The sequence below is a fragment of the Tupaia chinensis genome, unplaced genomic scaffold, assembly GCF_000334495.1.
Source record: "Tupaia chinensis unplaced genomic scaffold, TupChi_1.0 Scaffold000314_1, whole genome shotgun sequence".
NCBI lineage: Eukaryota > Metazoa > Chordata > Mammalia > Scandentia > Tupaiidae > Tupaia > Tupaia belangeri.
Window position 1 is genome coordinate 4867028 of NW_006159807.1, and position 6919 is coordinate 4873946.

A 6919-nucleotide genomic window follows, 5' to 3' on the forward strand; every position below is an offset into this window, starting at 1 on the left:
TAGACAGGGGAAGGCCGATAGTGCTTGAATGCACCCAGCAGTATATCAGCCATAAAATTAGTCTGAGCCTTTTCATATTCCCAGCTGGTCTGTGACTCAGCCAAATGCAAAGAGGAAGTAGAGAATAGTGAAAATCATTGATGTTGCTGTGCATTACTGAAAAAAAAATTGTGAAATTTCCAGATATCTTTAAGGACATAATAGGAGACCTACTTCTACCTACAACGTAGAAAAGAGACAGAAGCAGTATTTGGTGGAAATAAAGAAGGAAGGAAAAATATAAAATCATAATTTTTCTTGATCCCATCAGATAGCCGAAGACTTAGGGCAACCAGGTACCTTGAAATAATCTAAGACAGGGTACAAGCTCTACCTTACCTTTGTTGGAAGGCAGGAAGAAGCGATGCCAATTGTCATCAAACAAGAACGAATTCAGCTCAAATTTTCAACAAATTGCAGAAGTCTGACTTTAAGGTGAAAGTGTAGCTGTGTCTCGGAGCCACGACACAAGGGTAGTTCACCCTGACGAGCTCTTCTTCACAGGCCTCCCTTGGGTTCTCATGAGAAGGACTGGAGTCCGGAAGGGGAAACAGAGAGTCTCCCACTGTGGTGCAGGCCTGGAGCAGAGGAATGCAGTTGCTTGTGAGAAAGTCACAAAACCCTAATTAAGGAACAAAAGACTCAAGCCCTTGGGAAAAAAGGAAGAAACTCTGTAAAACTCCTACAGCTAGAAAAAAGGTACAAGAAAAAAATATCAAGAAAGTATCATTGTTGGAAGGGCATGAAACAGTCCTGGGCCAGGATCCTTATGTCAATACTATTAGGAGTCTCTTACCAAAGAGACTTTGAGACTTTGTTGCTGTGGTTTGCTTCAGTGGACCACTGGTTTCAAGCTCCTGAAGCACACAGAACAGTCTAGACTCGGGTTCCTATACTAATAACACTAAAAGGTTTACCAAAGAGACTTTGAGCAGGTTTCCCATTGCTCTGATTTGCTTCAGTAGCCCAGCAAAGTGTTGTTGAAATATTGGTTTCAAGTTCCTGAAACATTAGCTGGCACTTTGATTGGGGCTTGGGTGCCAGAGGGTTTTTCTCAGTGCTGTGGCTCTGGCCTCAGCCTTCAGCCTTTCCAGTAGACCTGTGCAGGAAAGGCATCCCCCTCCTTCAGGTTTGCACCCCAAGGAAGACTGACTCTGCTTCCATACCCTGACCCCCAGTCTTTCTCCTGAGAACCTAAAAAAGTTCTATGAAGAACTTGTGAGTGTGAACTCCCCTCTGTCTGTGGACTCCAGACACATCTGTGCTGTCACATTAACTCAAAGACTGAGCTGGCTTTGCAAACTAGGCAAGTGCAGAGAAGTCCCATATAAGACTTGCCAAAGATACACGACAATTTGGCTGCCATGGATAGGAGAGTAGGATCATTTAGGAATCTCATCCCTGATCCTTAGGAATGCAAGAAGACTGAGGATGCAGCTCTGAGTAACAAGCAATAACAGTTTGTTCCTTAGGTTGGACATGAGCTCAGAGACTCCCGTACTTATCAGCTGCTAACTAGATAACTTAACATGTGCATATATAGGTATATATATACCTATATATATATATATATATAGGTATATATATACACACACACACACATATAAACATATATATATAATATACCTATACAAACACACACACATATATATAGGTATATATATATAGGTACACACACACATATATATATGTAATCTACCAGAAAAAAAGAAGACATGCTTAATTTCAAGCGTAAGTATTATTAGTAGCTCAGTTTCTATTGTCTTATAATGTCTGGTATTAGATCAAAAATAATGAGACTGTTATGAAATAAAGCTATCAACAGGACCATATTCAGAGATGATTCAGACAATGGAATTATCAAACAGGCCATTTACAATAACTACTATACATGCTAAAGGCTCTAGTGGAAAACAATAGTGGTGGGACCAGCAGTTGGTGTAATGGCTACGTCACTGGACTCCCATGTAGTTGACCATGGTTCAAGTCCTGGACCCAGTGGCTTAAACTCACTCTAGGCACGTGTGCATGCGTGCCCAAGATCCTAAGAGGAGAATGGAAGAGAAGGGATTGTGGCATGGTCATCACCCCTGGCGCGGGGGGAATTCTGTCTTTATGTCTCTCTGGCAAGTGCACACACCCTATAGCAAAAACCTCTGAAAGAAAGAAAAGAAGAAGAGAAGAGAAGAGAAGAGAAGAGAACAGAAGAGAACAGAAGAGAACAGAAGAGAAGAAGAAAAGAAGAGAAGAGAAAAGAAATGAAAAGAAAAGAAAAAAGAAAAGAAAAGAAAAGAAAAGAAAAGAAAAGAAAAGAAAAGAAAAGAAAAGAAAAGAAAAGAAGAGAAAAGAAAAGAATAGTGCTGAACAAGGTGCATGAACCAATATGGAATTTCAGCAGAAGAGATGGAAGCTGTAAGAAAATATCTAATGAAAATATTGGAAATAAAGCAAGATGGGGACAGAGATGAACAAAAATATTTTACATGTGACACCAAATTAAAACACACTGAGATACCTCTACATGCCTCTAAGAATTTCTAAACTTAAGAAGAAAACTGACTATACCACACACTCATCAGGATGTGGAGAAATTGGCACTCTTATACACTGCTCATGAAAATACAAAATTATATAGCCCCTTCACTCTTTTTTTCTTTACTATGATAGAACACATGCATGTGCATGCACTCCTTTGCACCAGGAACGAGTGAAAGAGAGAGAGAGAAAAGTGAGCACCCTCTGGTCACACTACAATCCCCCTCCTCCAAGTTCTCTAGCCCACCAGATCCTGGACACTTGCCCAGGGGTTTCAGATGTTCCAGCCCACCAGATCCAGGGTACTTGCCCAGGGGGTTCAGATGTACCAGGCTAGAGATATGAACCATGGTCATCATGAGGGATTCAGCTTCCCTTGAGCAGTACATTACCACTGCACCATGGAAATGACCTGGCAGAGCCACCTTAGGATATAATTAGGCAGGGGTATTTAGGGGTATTTTTTTTTTTTGAGAGGTTTTTGCTATAGGGCGCATGCGCTCACCAGAAAAGCAGAGAGAGACAGAGAGATAGAAAGCGAGAAATCACAGGCCAGGGGGGATGGCCATTCTTGGGATATTGGGCACGCACACACACATGCCTGGTGTAAGTTTAAGCTACCAGGTCCAGGACTCGAACCACAGTCGACTACATGGGAGCCCAGCAACTTAGCCATTACACTATCTGCTGATCCCACGCAGGTGGTTGTTGTTTTTGTTGTTGTTGTTATTGTTGTTAGTTTATTTTAAAGCCAAACATATACTTGCAATGTAATTTTACCATCCTCTCTTAGGTATTTACTCAAGAAAAACAATGCTCATCCAACATTGTATGTGGATATTTATAATGACTTTTATTAATTTTCATCAAAAGCTGGAAACAACTGAATAGTCTTTTAACTGGTGATAGAATAAACAAAGCATGGTCCATTAGTATAATGGAATACTACTTAGTAGTAAGATAATGAACTGCTGAGATATGTAGCAACTGGTATAAATCTCAAATGCATTACGTTAAGTGATTTAAAAAAAAAAAAACTAGAAGAGCTACATACTCTATGATTCATTTGACAGAACATTCTGGAGAGGCCAGACTATAAAGACAAAAAGCAGATTAGAGGTTGCTAAGAACTGGGGGTAGGAAGAGGTCTTGACTGAAAGGGGTGATGGATCTGTTCAATACTTTGAATGTAGTGATAGTTACATAACTTTATGTTTTGTTCAAACTTATAAAAGGGTACACTTAAAGATGTGGGTTTTATTATATGTAAACATATACCTGACAAAAAATAATAAGAAATCACATGAAAAGATATAATAAATGAGGATAGGAACTCTGCCTCCTAACTTTTTAAAATTCTCTATCACATTGCCTTACAAGAAGATATTACTTATAGTCATGTAAGTAAGATACATATTACTTATTGTATCTTGGTCCAGAATATTCCCTGACTTTTCCTAGAGCCCCTTCCTGTGGGACTTTGCCTTATCAGCCCAAAAGGGGTCACTCAGTTCATTTTACATACTCTTAGAATTTGGGGGAAAAAAAAAAATAAGAAGAATCCTATAGGCCTGGAATATACTGCATCATATTTTATTTAAAATTTGTTTTTAGCATCAAAGAATTAGTGTAATGGCTATGTCACTGAACTCCCATGTAGTCAACTATGGTTTGAGTTCCAGACCCAGTGGCTTAAACTCACACCAGATGTGTGTGTGTGCATGCCCAAGATCCCGAGAGGAGAATGGAGGAGAAGGATGATTGCAGCATGGCCATCCCCCCTGGGGGGTGATTTCTCGCTTTCTGTCTCTCTGTCTCTCTCTCTCTCTGTCTTTCTGGCAAGTGCATGTGCCCTATAGCAAAAACCTCTCCAAAAAAAAAAAAAAAAAAAAAAGAATTACCCTGAATGCTATATGGATACACCTAAATTTTTAAAAAAATATATCATGCTGATTTCAGTTATTTTGTGAGCCAGTCACATTAAATTAATCTTTGATCAAGTCAATCGCATATATGTCTTTATGTCCACACAAAAATAACAACTGTTCCAAAATAAGTTCTCATCATAAAATGATAATTTTTTACCTTGCGCTCTTTCACAATTTTGGATTTGCATGGTGTAAGGTGCTAAACGGCTGTGAGATCTTTACCAATGTGTTTACTTTACTCTCCTCACAATCTCTTCCATTACTAAATAATTCTACCTATTAAAAACTACCGATAGAATTATTATATTATACTATTACATGAACTGTTACATAACACTATAAACTGCCTTCTCTTTAAAAAAATAATTTCTAATGGATTTCTTATGGTTATAAAGTTTTCATTCTTATGTTTAAGTTTTTGAGCAAATTATGTACCATAAAACAAATTTCTGGCTTCTTCTACCTTTCCATTAAGGATTTTTTTTTTCTGTTTTTTAAAGATTAGTAGATTTCACTTAGTATTCTCCATGAAAAGTAATACAGTCCTGTTTTTAAGCTAGTAGCTCTCTATTAGAAAAACAACTCCTTTTTAAAACAAATGTTTTGTAATGCCTTTATGGTCTTGAAATGAAGTGTTGTATGCATTGTAGAATGTCTAGCAACCTTAGCTTTCACCACTAGAGGCCAGTAAGCTTCATTAACCATTGTGTTTGTGTGTGTTGGGGGCGGGGGAACCTCTCATAAAACTCTAGATTGTCACTTGGGTACAAGAAGGGAACCACCACCATCAAAAGCTACAAACTTAGGACATATTTCCTTGATGGCAAAGTAATGTTCTAGTTCAAAATAACAGAGTTGAATTAAAGAACAATTTAAGTAACAGACTCAATAGAAAGTACAGTGATTAAACGTAGTTTATTAGTTATCTATTACTGCACAACCAATTACCTCAATATGTAACGGTTTAAAATAAACATTGGAACATTCACAAATCCATGTTTATTGCAGCACTATTCACAATTTCTAGGACATGGAATCAACCCAAATGTCCAAGACCAGATGAGTGGATTGAAAAAATGTGACACATATATACTAAGGAATATTACTCAGTCACAAAAAACAACGAGATCCTGACATTTGATACAAACTGAGTAAGTATGGAAGATTTAATGTGTGAAGAAAGCCAGACTATAAAAGACAGACATCACATGTCTTCACTTAATATATACCAAGTGCCTGCACTCTACAGCAGAAACTGAAATACTGGAAAGTATAATAGCAGGGAGGGCGTCTGTAGATACTAGAGACAGTATAGAAGGGGATGGATAATAGGAGGAGGATAATAGGGGGTGGGAGGGAGGGGATCAGGGAAAATATTTTTTTAAAATTAATAGACACAAAAGTGAAAAGTTAACTGTTAATAATGTATGTGGTGACATCTTTGACTTGACTAATATGTACAGTATTCATGCTGATAAAAATATTGCACACTATCAAGATGTACAGTGATTAAAGTAAATTAAAAATAGCTTTTAAATTAAAAAATTAAGAGTTATAAGAGAAAAATAAAAAAAAAAAATGCATTTAATGGAGTCAGCAGGTGATGTGGAGGATAAGGTGCTGGCTCTCACATAGCCAACACCATGATTTGAATCCTGAACTCCAAAACGTGAAAATCATGCTAGGTGTGTGTGCATGCAAACCCAAAATCCTAAGAGAAGAATGGAGGAGAAGGCATTGCTGCATGGCCATCCCCCTGGGGAGTGATTTCTCATTTTCCCTCTCTGTCTCTCTCTCTCTAGCAAGCACACACGCTCCATAGCAAAAATCTAAAAATAATATAAAATAAAAGAAGCATTCAGCACCTCACAGTTTTAGAGGGTCAGGAATCTGGGGACAGTTTGGCCCAGTGATTCTGGCTCAGAGCTGTCCATGAGTTTGCAGTCAAGTCAGGCCACCCCATCCCAAGATCTTTCTGGAGCTTGAGGTTCTGCTTACAAGAGCACTCACATGAGCACAGGTGTGGTTCAGCTGTACATGAGCCTCTCAAAACAGGGCTTCCCCTACAGTAGCAATAACCAGGGGCAGTTCTCCCACAATGTGGTCCCAAATGTGACATCTTTCCATTCCTGTCATTCTGGTGATAACTGCAGTATGATATAGGAGGGGACTAGGCTGTGAGAGGCTGTGAATATCGGGAGGTGGGAATCATTGGGTGCCGTCCTTGAGGCTGTCTACCTCAGACAGGAATCTGGATTTGTAAGTAAATACCAGTACTCCAACCTAGATTCAAGTTTTAATTTTATTGGATTGTAAGTGATTGTTTCATAGAACTAAGAGTAATAGAAAGAACTGATAAAGTTTTGCTCCAACTAAATAGAAACTGTTTCTTAGCAACAGGAAAATATACTTTTAAT